This window comes from Myotis brandtii, unplaced genomic scaffold, assembly GCF_000412655.1.
Source record: "Myotis brandtii unplaced genomic scaffold, ASM41265v1 scaffold251, whole genome shotgun sequence".
In the NCBI taxonomy this organism is placed as follows: Eukaryota; Metazoa; Chordata; class Mammalia; order Chiroptera; family Vespertilionidae; genus Myotis; species Myotis brandtii.
The window spans coordinates 1058609-1071723 of NW_005359516.1; the positions used below are offsets into that span (position 1 = coordinate 1058609).

The window sequence follows — 13115 nt, forward strand, 5'->3', positions numbered from 1 at the left end:
TTTAGGCCTGGGCCGGGGCACCCCCAGCTCCCCGCCGCTGCCGCCACCAAGGATCGCTGGCTCAACGATCGCTGGCTGGCTCCGCCCCGGTTCCCGCTGCTGTCGCCATCAATGATCGCTGGCTGGTTCCTCCCTGACCCAGGCCTAAAGCCTCAGGCCGAGGTTTTAGGCCTGGGCCAGGCACCCCCAGCTCCCTGCTGCCACCGCTGCCATCTATGATCACTGGCTGGCTCCGCCCTGGTTCCCCGCCTCCGCCGCCATCAACAATCGCTGGCTGGCTGTCTCCTCCCCGACCTAAGCCTAAAGCCTCAGGCCGAGGCGTTAGGCCTGGGCCAGGGCACCCCCAGCTCCCTGCCGCCACCGACATCAAGGATCCCTGGCTGGCTCCATCCCGGTTCCCCCGCCATCTCCACCATCAACCATCGCTGGCTCAACGATCGCTGGCTGGCTCCTCCCTTACCCAGGCCTAAAGCCTCAGTCCGTGGCTTGGAGCCGACATATGCAAATTAGCCGCCATCTTGGCTGGCGATTAATTTGCATATCTCGCTGATTAGCCAATGGGAAGGGTAGTGGTCGTACGGCTAATTACCATGTTTCTCTTTTATTAGATAGGATTCACTCATTCATTTATTCAGCAAGCATTCCTAGATCACTTACTCTGCATCAACCCTGGTCTAACTACTGTGAACAGAAGGATAAAAGAATCACAAGCCTGTCCTTAAGGAGCTCAGGGTCTAATGGGAGAGATAAGAGGTGCTTCCATACTGTTCATTCTTGACTTTTCATAAAGAAACACTACTGTGTTTCTTCGCTTGAATTCACTGTCCTGGGAGTCTGAGAATTTAAAAAGAAAGGAAAGGATTAAAAGGATGTTAGGCTATTTAGGTTTAAAGAATGAATAAGAATCTATTCACATGTAGGCATTTAGCTTGAAACTACTTAAAGACTATAACTGTGAGACCTAGTGCATGAGCCAGCCTTCTGAAAAATCTCCCAGAGGGCGTCCGTTTTTCAGGACTTAACACAGAACCGTGGGAAGAGGCCCCGCTGCCTGATGGAGATATTTCTTTGCCCATTTAACTTCAGCTCTTCAAAGAGTCTTCAAAGAGTCTGGAGCTATAAGAATCAGAATGCTGTTGGGGACCATGTGATCCCTTCCTAAAGTCCGGTGGTTGTATCAGGTGTGGTGACCAGCCCAGCCCAGCCTGGGAAATGGGGTGCTTTGGAGTGAACAGAAGAAATAACTCCTGCTTTGATCTTCCTCAAGATAAGGAGGCATCAGTGTTTCATTGACCTTTCTTGGTCTTCCTGATTCTACAGAATTCACAAATCCTGTCTCCGTAGGATTTTCTGGTGGCTGACAGACATGTAACTCAGGCTCCATGTGTGAACAGGCCTTGTTAACACACTATTCAGCTAATGCTGAACAGAATGATATGTTTCCTTTAGTATTAATTTAATGACCAGAGACTGATAGTGACTTTTTATCCTGTTAAGATGGGGTTTACTCAAGATCAACTAATTATAATGATTAAACGTAGGCTCTAATACAAATGCGATTTTTACAACCCTAATATGCCAGTTAGAGATTAAATTCAGGAGAAAAAAAGTTAAACTGGAGAGCTAAAAAAATAATCCAAGCCTGGGTTTAAAAACAAACAAAAAAATCTTATTTAGTCAAACTGGTCTTTTTCTAAGAAGGGAGATGTGTTTTGTTTTATTTTTTTTCTTTTAAAGCTTTGTGACTTCTGAAAGATGGAAAAGATTTTGTGAATATTATTCTCAGATGTGACAAATCCATGCTGGCAGGACCAGCTTATATGCAGACACTTTGAACAATACCTGCTTCACTTGGCTGGTGCCGTGTCCAATATGTGCTTTCCCTTTGTGGAGAGAAAACACTCTGCATAGTCATTTTGTTCCCAGAACATGATGAGATGGGACAGGAGGGAGTCAGCCTAGGGACAGTGACTGGTTGTGCAGAACAAAGGATACTAAGAGTTACTTTAGGCCCAAATTCCATGCCCCCGGAACCTGGAATAAATGGGTTCCAGATACTTGCTTTTACATCAGCTTCTTCATGTTCACGGACACACACAGTCCCGGCCGTGCAAATACTTAAGGGCTGAAAACTAGAATTTAGCACTAGAAGAGATTTGATAATCCTCTAACCCTGTGATTCCCAAACTTGGGTGATTTTGAATTACCTGAGAGTTTTTAAAACATAGATATCAGGGCTACAGTGATTCTGAGTTGGCAAACTGGCAGAGTGGTGTGGCAAGGGCTGGGAGTCTATAGTTTTAAGTAGCTTCTGCATGATTTCAGTTGATGAGCCATTTCGAACTATACTCACCAATACTCATCATCCCCACACTCAGTTTTACAGATGAGGCAGCTAATGCCGTGAGAGGTTTTGACTTACCAGTCATGCAGCTAAAGCCAGAGCTAGAACTCCGGTCCCCTAATTCTCATTCCTGGGCCTTTCACACTACCTTGAAGCAACAGCTGCAAAGACCATCTGTTTCATGCTTTTTCTCTGAACTGAAGTCACATAACTTCTTTAAACTTTAGTTACCTTATCTACAAGTGGTTTGATAATATCTTAGTTGCTGTATTAGATTCCTTTGGCTGCTGTAGCAAATTACCACAAATTTGGTGGCTTACAACAACCGAAGTTGATTTTGTAACATTTCTGAAGCCCAGACTTCCAAAATCAAAATGTCAGAAGGTCCATGCTCCCTCCTAAAGGAAAAAATCCTACCTGGCTTTTTCCAGCTTCTGGTAGCTCCGGGGGTCCCTTGGCCTGTGGCTTACATAGATCCAGTGTTTGCCTCCATATTAACGTGGCCTTCTCTTCTCCCCGTGTCTTCTCCTCTTCTGTCTCTTATAAGGATAATCACCATTGGATTTAAGGCTCACCTGTTTAATCCAGGAATGATATTAAGATCCTTAATTTAGTTACTTCTGCAAAGGTCCTTTCTCTATATAAGGTGAGATTCACAGATACTAGAGGTTAGGACCTGAACAAACCTTTTTGAGGATCCTTAGTCAACACACTATATATCACCTTCTGGCCCTCAAAAACTCACATCCACCTCACATCGACCAAACACATTTACCCTATCCCAACATCTCCAAAAATTCAACCCATTTCAGTAATTACTCTAAGTCTCAAGGCTTATCTAAATATCATCAGCTCAAAAAGCCTAAATGCGTCATCTAAATCATTAAGATCAGATGTGGGTGAGACTAGTAAGTATGATTCATTCTGGAGCAAAATTCCTCTCTATTTATGGGTCTGTGGACCTAGAAAATAAGTCATCTGTTTCCAAAATACAGGTATGGGATAGACATTTCCATTCCAAAAAAAAAGATAAGTTGACAAAATAAAGGCGTCAGCAATCCTAAGTGCCTTTGAAGTCCAGCAAGGCAAATTCCATTAGGTTGCAAGGCCTAGGACTAATCCTGTCTGACTCTCAACTCTGGCCTTTGGGCCTATGGCTCTGCCCTCTAGATCTCTGGCATCTCTATCAGCCTCTGCTTCTGCACCTGAGTCTCTGTCATAGAAGTCATTCTTTCCTTTTCTTGAGCAGTAGTGCACATGTTTGAAACTAAGTAGCTCTATCAGCACATTCTCTGCTTGTAGAATTGTATAAGACCAATGGACTTTCTTTACTTCATCCTGTCTTTCCCCTCCAGTTCAAGCTGGCAGTGTTGCTGCTGACAGAGCATTCCTAAAATCTTTGTAGGTCTCCTATGTATGTCACAGGGATTCCCACCATAAGATAGGAGGGCCCTTTGTAGATCTTTCCTGGATAATCCATGTCTATTTCTGGCTTCTGTTGAAATGGTTGAGTGGATCAATGAGTCATACACAGACTCTTTTCAGCAAGAGGTTGTCCAGGCATACTCTTGGCTTTCTCCCCAAAGCACACTTTCCTAACAGTAAATTTCCTAATGTTGGCATCCTTTGCAATCTGAATAGACCAAGAACCTCCCAAATTATGAAGTACTGGTCCCTTTCTATTTAACAGTTTCTTTCTCCTTTTAAAAATATATTTTATTGATTTTTTACAGAGAGGAAGGGAGAGGAATAGAGAGTTAGAAACATCGATGAGAGAGAAATATCGATGAGAGAGAAACATCGATCAGCTGCCTCCTGCACAGCCCCTATTGGGGATGTGCCCGCAACCAAGGTACATGCCCCTGACCGGAATCGAACCCGGGACCCTTCAGTCCGCAGGCTGACGCTCTATCCACTGAGCCAAACCAGTCAGGTCTCTTTCTCCTTTTAATTTTTAGTGTTTCTTTAGCTCTTTTCTCTTACATTTTAACATAAGCAGCAAAGAGAAATCAGGCTGCACCTTCAACACTGTAAATCTCCTCAGCTAAATATCCAAATTCGTCACTTACATGTTCTACTTTCCACCCAAGTATAGAACACAATTCAGTCGTTTTCTGCCACTAAATATAACAAGGATCACCTTTCCTTCAATGTCCAATATCATATTCCTCATTTCCTCCTGAGACCAATCCAGAAGCACCTTTGATGTAGACATTTCCCCTTTGTTTAAATAAATAAATAAATAAATAAATAAATAAATAAATATGTGTAAGTTCCAAAAATAGCTATAATCCCTTCTGTGTCTCCAATGTCCTTCTTCCCTTTCCTGTGCCCTAATATTACTCAAGTTATCAGATTGGGAGATAATACAACCATGGTCATGTGATGATGGGGTCAAGAAAGAGGGGATAACTGCAGGAACAAAACTCTTGAATAAAGAAAAAGGAGTGGGATTAGTGCACAAGTGAAAGAACAAGAAGAGTTACTTCATTATAACAGAAGCTGTGGGTACAGATGCAAGGGTGATCATGGATTTGGTGGTGATAAAATGGTGTCAGCAGAAATGTTATCTAATGTTGATATTGATCAGGTGGGGAATTATTTAAGCTCTACATTTGCTAAATGTTAAATGAAAAGTCTCTTAAATCTTATTTCAGTTATAGTTGTGCTATTCATGATTATGCTTAACGGGTAAAGTTACAAAAGAGTCGAACTGAGAAAATGCTACATTTATGCATTTCTTTGTAGGAAGTATCACAATATGGGTAAATGTATATTTACCTGAGACCCAGTTGTCTCAAATGCTATTAAAGTTATGGTTTCAAACCTTACCCATGTCATTTGTCCTACTTAGATGCTCTCCTCAAACTCAGACATGTATCCCATTAACCAACCTCTTATCACTTCCTACCATCTTGCAAATGCATGCCTTTAGTTTTAAATGAATAACAGTAAGAATGGACTTGGTTCCTTACTTTTCCTATCCCTGGAGAAATAACCCAGTTGACATTTGAGAGCAAGCATGTCTAGTATACCCATTTCTTCTATATAAAGCATTTAAATTAACTACTTCTTTAGATTATTAGACTCTGGTGAGAAAGAGTTGTATTACCTAAACATAAATTCCCATGTATACTTGGAACTATTCTATGTGTGTAGAAAACCTATTCTAAGAGGTTGGTTTAGGATGAAAGACTTGGAATCCAAGTAGGAAAAGTTCTTCAAATAATAAAATTAGGAACAAGCACACTAAGGAATAAAGTAGATGGGGGTGGGGGTAGGATGGCAACTATGGAGACTGCCAATGTCAAACAGAAAGTAAGCCAGTGAAATAATGAAGACCTGTGTTTCTTTCATCTTTAGGAAACAAATTGAAATAGTTTTCAATAGTAGTGAGAGGAAAAGAACTATAAATTTTCAAAAAATTATAATATTGCAAACCAAATAAATGCATTAGTTTAGAAAAAACATGACTTTTGCAAAGTATGTTTATTTCTAGACAGTGTTGTCAGGATCAGAAAGGTACTGCTCAGTTTGGCCCAACATAATAGAGACTGTATAGGGGCATCACATTATGACTTTGATTGCCATTTTTATACAAGAATTTGGAAACTGTTTTTGCCTCCAAAATTTTTGAAACTTGACCATGGATCCCTCTACTATGTCATTCAAACTTTATGTTACTTTCTGGATAAAAGGTTTCCTTGAAATAACTCGAGTAGAATGTCCATTTAATTTAAGGAAGCATTATTGACGAATTACTATATGCCAGACAAGATTTAGCAATGAACAAGCTAGGCTAAATCACTATTTTCAGGAAGTTTACATTTTAATGGACAGTTCTAAATAATATCAATCAAGATTGAGCTCACTCACCCTTGGTGTTTAACCTAAATATCTCGATAAAGCCATTCTACTAGCTGGGCCATATAAAACTACCAACACTCAACAAAAACAGCAATTTTATGCAGTTCCACCAGCTATTAAGTGCTTACCTACCATACCAAAGAAGAACATATGCATTTTTTCTGTGCTATTGACATAATTTATTTAAACTTTATTTATTTAAACTTATTTAAGATTTATTTACTTATTTATTTATTGAAATAGCTTTATTTCTATAACCCAGAAATGACTATACGAAGCATGTAAATCCTCATTGGCTAGTAATTCATCTACATAAACTTATTCATCTATTCAGCAAGCATTTATTGAACACCTCTGTGCTCACATATTTTGTGAGTTGGAGTGTTGAACAAGGCAGGCAAGGTCCCCATTCTTTTACAAGCTGATGGAGACAGAAAATAAATAAATGACCATATAAATAAACAATAAATTATCATTTAGTAATAAGCTTTATGATATATATATAAACTATATACACCTGACTTTCATAGATGCTGATATAAGATATATCAATTTGGTAGAAATTTTACAAATATTTTATAAAATTAAATATAAAACCCTGTATACTTTTTTTTTAATCCACCATCAATCATATAAGGGTTCTTGCAAAAAAAATTCTCTCCTAGAATTCAGTGCCAGGAAAATGTTTGCCTCTTCAGATGGACTGCATTGAAACTAGAAATTTAGTGTGTTTCTCTTTTTGTTTGGCAACCAGGAAGCCAGTAAACTGTTCAGTGCTCTATTATAGTGATAAATTTGCCCAGATTCCTAGTTCATCATTCTTTCTTTCCCTCTTATTTTATTTGTCTTTTAATCTAATTTTCTCCTGTTTATTTTATGTCTATTTTTAAGTTTTATTATTTCTGTTATTCTATTTTATTCATTATGTATTTATAAATGTATTAGTATCATTTCTATATATTATTTTATTTCTATTTTTTCTTATTTTCTATTGTTTTTTAACTGTTTTGTTTATCTTATTTTGTACATATTTGAATATAGCAGGTAAATTTATTATTTTATTTCTATTTTTTCTTATTTTCTATTGTTTTTTAATTTTTTTATTGATTAAGTTATTACATATATGTCCTTATCCCCACGTGACCCTCAATCCCCCCACTCATGCACTCACCCCCCTGTTGTGTCCATTGGTTAGGCCTATATGCTTTCATATAAGTCCTTTGGTTGATCTCTCTCCCTTACCCCCACCCTCCCCTACCTTTCCTCTGAGGTTTGACAGTCTGATCGATGCTTCTCTGTCTCTGGATCTGTTTTTGTTCATCAGTTTATGTTGTTCATTATATTCCACAAATGAGTGAGATCATGTGGTATTTTTCTTTCATTGACTGGCTTATTTCACTTAGCATAATGCTCTCCAGTTCCATCCATGCTGTTGCAAATGGTTAAGAACTCCTTTTTTACCGCAGCGTAGTATTCCATTGTGCAGATGTACCACAGTTTTTTAATCCACTCATTCTATTGTTTTTTTTAACTATTTTTGTTTATCTTATTTTGTATGTGTTTGAGTATAGCAGGCAATCTTACGCCCTTTTAGGTAGTAGATAGGGTCTGAATAATAATTTAATTAGCTGTTAATACACAACACTTTGCAATTTATTTTACAAATATTTATTGACCATTTATTGTGCTGGACCTAAAGGAATTAAGCAATGAACAAGACAGACAAGGTCTATTCCCAGAAATTATGGGTGAAAATGGACTTTTGGTGTTCCCAAAGAAATGAACAGTTAGAGATGGAAGTTTTGGTGGGGAGTCTGGACATTCGGGAACCTGAGTCACTCCAGGTAACAGTCTTTGAATGAACCTGCGCTGCATATGGCATGTGGTGAGATGGTGAAACTTGGGCTAAATTTAACCTAAAATACCTCTGCCTACAAAGCATTTAACGTTCAACAATTCCAGATCTAATTATTACTTCTTAAGTGTCTCTAAGTGCCGTTTGCAATAAAATGACGATTTATGAAATCTAGATCCTACTTTCAAGACCACCGACCTGCGTGCTAAATAACAGAAATCTAAGATTAAAGGAACTGAAATATAGTACCTATACCTGCCATAGGTACTATATTCCATGGGACATGGAATTATAGCAATGAAAGCATTCTAACACATTTTCAGTTGTTGTGGTAACTGTTTTTGTGTTATCTATGTAGTTCAAGTTCTGGCAGGGGAGTTGGATAATGTGGAGTCACGCTTCCAAGAGGACTGAGAACCGGCCAATATCCCAGGGCCACTGGCAAGCATATCCAGCAACAGAATCATCAAGATTTGGTTGTACTTTATTATAGAATCTTTAGTGGAAAACTTTTCAAGGACAGATAGTCTATCTCCATTTGCTAGGCACCCTTCACCTACCAAAATTCTTAAGAAAGTTCCTGCCCTAGCCGAGTTAGCTCAGTGGGTAGAGTGTCAACCTGTGGCCCTAAGAGTCCTGGGTTTGATTCCGGTCAAGGGCATGTACCTCGGTTTCAGGCTCACTCCCTGGCCCAGGGCCTGGTTGGGATGCATGCAGGAGGCAACCAATTGATATGTTTCTCTCACATTGATATTTCTCCTCTGTTTTTCCCTCTCTCTTCCACTCTCTCTCAAAATCAATGGAAAAATATCCTCAGGTGAGGATTTAAAAAAAAGAAAAGAAAAGCAAGATCCAAGTTCAGATTCAGAACACCACTTTTTATTTTTATTTTTTACATTCAGTATTATAGAACATCTTCATATGGCTTCCAAACTTTCTCATAAGATGAATCAAAACAAATTATTAAAAGATTGAAAGTATCACTTTTGAAAAAACGACCAACCGCCCTTCTCCTTTCCCCCAAGAAAGAATCTCATCTATGAGCCAATCATCATGTTCTGATAAATTTGCAAATTTCCCATGTTTGCCTTCCAAGGCAGCTGTAGAAAGGAGCTGGGAGTTTACATGAGTAGTTACAGTCACAAACCTTTGCCTGCCAAAAAGTGTCTTAATTTCATAGCAGATCTAAGAGGGAGGACTCTTGACATCTGGATGGAGCTGGAAAGGTTTGAGGCACACCAGCAGGTCAGCACAGTATATTATCCTTGAGAAACCCTGGAAGAAGAGCGAGAGGAAGAGGAGAAACTTTTAAAAGGCACCAAGTTAACATCAGCATCTCTGTGATAATGAGAGTATCCCCCAAATCCTTTCTCTCTCAGGCAGTAGTCTCTGCTGAAATGTTTCTCCTGCTACTTCAGACATCCTGTTGCTGTACCTTCAAAGACTTCAGGCTCCACACAGGAGGGGTCAGGTTTCCTTATCTTGTATACATGGAGGTATCTGAGGAACAACTCCTGGTGTTTCCCATGTTTTGCCTTTCTAACTTCTTCATATCTGAGACAGGGATAAGGTTGACCAAATAACTATCCTATAGAATAGAATCTGTGGTTTATTAAATTAAAAAACATGTATCAGAAAACACCTCATCTTCTTGATGACATCTTCTTAATGTTTGCCTTACCGCACAGAGTCCTACCTTCTGTGTTTCTGGGGTAGCAGGTTGTGTTATCCACTTCTTCATTTCAATCGGATCCCCATGGTCTAACCCAGCCGTGGGCAAACTACGGCCCGGCCCGTTTGAAATGAATAAAACTAAAAAAAAAAAAAAAAGACCGTACCCTTTTATGTAATGATGTTTACTTTGAATTTATATTAATTCACACAAACACTCCATCCATGCTTTTGTTCCGGCCCTCCGGTCCAGGTTAAGAACCCATTGTGGCCCTCGAGTCAAAAAGTTTTCCCACCCCTAATCTAACCACACTGGTTCCCCAAGTGGTCCCCACGAGGCGTTTGTCCATCAATGCTGGGGCTGAGCATTCCCATTCCGCAGGTATGTTAGGCTCTGGCAAAACCCCGTCTAGGTTTTGGTTAAGAACAAGCCTAATGAAGAACATGATGCTCTGGGTGTATTTCAAAATGACTACTGAAAATGGGCATGGGGTTTCTTTTTGGAATGATGAACATGTTCTACACATGATTGTGGTGGTAGTTGCACAATTCTTTGAACATCCTAAAGACCACTGAGTTGCACACTTATTCAAATGGGTGAATTACTAGTAGCCCAACCAGTGTTGCTCAGGGGTTTAGAATTGACCTATGAACCAGGAGGTCACAGTTTGATTCTTGGTCAGGGCACATGTCTGGGTTGTGGGTTCAATCCCCAGTAGGGGCATGCAGGAGGCAGCCAATCAATGATCCTCTCTCATCATTGATGTTTCCATCTCTTTCTCCCTCTTCCTTCCTCTCTTAAATCAATAAAAATATATTTTAAAAATAAAATAAAATAACTGGGTGAATTACTTGACATGTGAATTATATCTTAGCTCAACAGCTCTTTTACAAAAGCAAATGCTTCCCCAAGTCCAAACGTGAGAGAAATTTTTGTTTCTTTCTTTGGCCTTGGCTCTCACCTGCCTCTTCTCCACCCACACTTCAAGTCAGTAGCCTCCAAGGAGCACTCAGTTTACAGCCCCTGCTGCCACAGTGTCAGGCTCCGTCGAAATATGTTACACAGAGCAGAAATCAAAAGCCGTAGTATGTGAAGTCCGACAGAAACTGGCAATTACACAGCGATCCAGAGGTCAGGCAGGGGGCGAGGGTAAGGAGGAGGACAACGTTGACTCTGGAACATGTTTAAATTCTCTTTGCCATTTAGCTTGTTTTATATTGTCAGCCAGAGGCTTTACTTCATTTATAGTCCGTTTTCCAGTTTTCTGTGTGTTTTATTCATAATCTGTGTATTGGGTTCTTTCCATATTTTTTATTATGCATAACAGTTGACTCTTCCACTGTGGTATTTTCCCTCTTTGCCTATTAAACATATTTTATTTGAAATTTGCATATGTACATTTTCAACTTCCTGATTATATCCTCAGAGAGAAAAGTGTATTTCGTTAGCCAACTGATAAAAATCACTGATCAGAAGATAAAGGAGGTGGTGCCCTGATTGCCAGATCCCTGCCACACAGCATACATACTTTTCTAGCGTGGACCCATCTTACTGTTATATTGAGCTTTAGGAGTTTAACCTTTTGCATTCCTGCCTGACCCCTCCTATGTGCTCCATAAATGTCTGTGAATAAATGAATCAGTGAATGAGCTATCTGTATGGTGTCCATCTACCATAGGAGCTTCTCCTTTCTTCTGTTCTCCATGGGCCACTGTGCCTTTTTCATTTCCAAGACTTTCTTTCTTCCTTAAAGTCTCAGGAAATGCTGACTCGAGTTTATAACCGTGTCATCTGTCTACCCAGCAAGTAGAAGGCCTTTCTAGAAGAAGAGAAAGCATGGCTACTACCATGCTGTTAACGATGGGACTAGTAGTAACCTGCTGTTGATGGTGATGAGAAGGCAGCATGGATTGGCTTTGCCACAGAGCGCCGGAATCAACAGAAACTGTAGGAGAAGCCGAGATGGCCGATGGTCCCCGCATTTGGATGTCCTTTCTTTGCCTGGAATCCCACTATTTATCTATTTGCCCAAGATCTGGCTAAATGATAGGTCAAAAGTTGTCAAGAAAATAACCACATCTTTCAAGACTCTTCTGCTGAGTCACAGAAATCCCAGCCACTTTGCCTGTGGAATAGCATTGCTAATTGAGTCATCATGGGCCAAACATGTCAAAACAGTTCAGAGACAGGGACATGCTGGGATGAAGTTTCCAGGGGATTCTGCAGAACCTAAGAATACTTGAATCTGTTGGTAGCTATCTTACAGGAAAGCGTGTTGAAAGTTATACTGTATTTGAAAACCAAATATTTAGTGATTTTTGAAAATCTGAATTCAAGACAATATTGACAAGCCGGTGCCAGGAGGTGATTTACTTCCCCTTGCCCTCAGAAGAGCGTAGCCAGGTTATTTTCCAAGATCAGAGAAAACTAGGATTCGGAATACTTCCAACCATTTAATCTCCTCTTGTGTATGCAGTGGTCTACTATTACAGCCTGTTCTCTAACTGCCATGAGCCTGCAGCATAAATCAACACCAGTTCTGCTGGTAAGCAACCAATGTTACTAAAGGGATTAGGTGCTTTGATTTGCCAAGAGGCTGCCTGATCTGGTGAGGACAGGAGCATTCTCAGTCCATGTTGGTTCAGCTCAAGAATCCAAAGGAAGTAAATTAACTCTTCTAGACATCAGTGTTCATTTCCATGAAATGTGAGTAGGAATCCTTTCTTCTCAGAAATGGTCGGAATGGTAACAGATTTGTTAAATGCTTTAAGCTCCCTCATCAACTGACATCTAAGAACTTTTGTATGGCTGTGCTAGCCTTGAATGTTTTATAGCCCTCTTGAAGGGGAGGCAAAATATACCATAAACCACAATACAAAATGGTATATGATAATGCCAAATAAGTGGTCCAAGCAGTGGGAAGAAGAGGCGATGATGGAGGCGACAGTGACATACGGTAGGCTCCCTGGAGGGACTAAGGGCCTTAGCCATGCAGCAAGGGGAAGGACGAGGACTGCACCACAGAAAGGAGCACAGCCTGTCCAGAGAGCTTGGCTGGGAACGAGGGCTAGAGCAAGGGAAGTTACAGGCTGAAAGCCCCATACACTGTGCAGTGGGATTGCTCTTAGGTTTCATTGTTTCTAGACAGCACCATTTAGAAGCTATATTTATCAATTCTGCCTGAATCTTCTAGTCCCTTTTGTTTAATAAAGAAAATATGGTTCCAGCCTGGTGGAGCCGCTCAGTTGGTTGAGCGTCATCCTGTGCACCAAAAGGTTGCCAGTTCGATTCCCGCTCAGGGTGCATACCTGGGTGGTGGGTTCGATTCCAGTTAGGGCACATGTTTCTCTCTCTCTCTCTCTCTCTCTCCCCCCTCA

The 13115-nt window shown here is 40.3% G+C and overlaps 1 protein-coding gene and 1 pseudogene across 6 annotated transcripts in view; both read left to right on the forward strand.

Moving 5' to 3' along the window:
- EXOC6B (exocyst complex component 6B) overlaps nt 1–13115 on the forward strand; it is a 524781-nt gene that overhangs the window by 461045 nt on the left and 50621 nt on the right. The gene's annotated exons all lie outside the window — the stretch shown is intronic.
- LOC102258533 overlaps nt 12631–13115 on the forward strand; it is a 22500-nt pseudogene continuing 22015 nt past the window's right edge.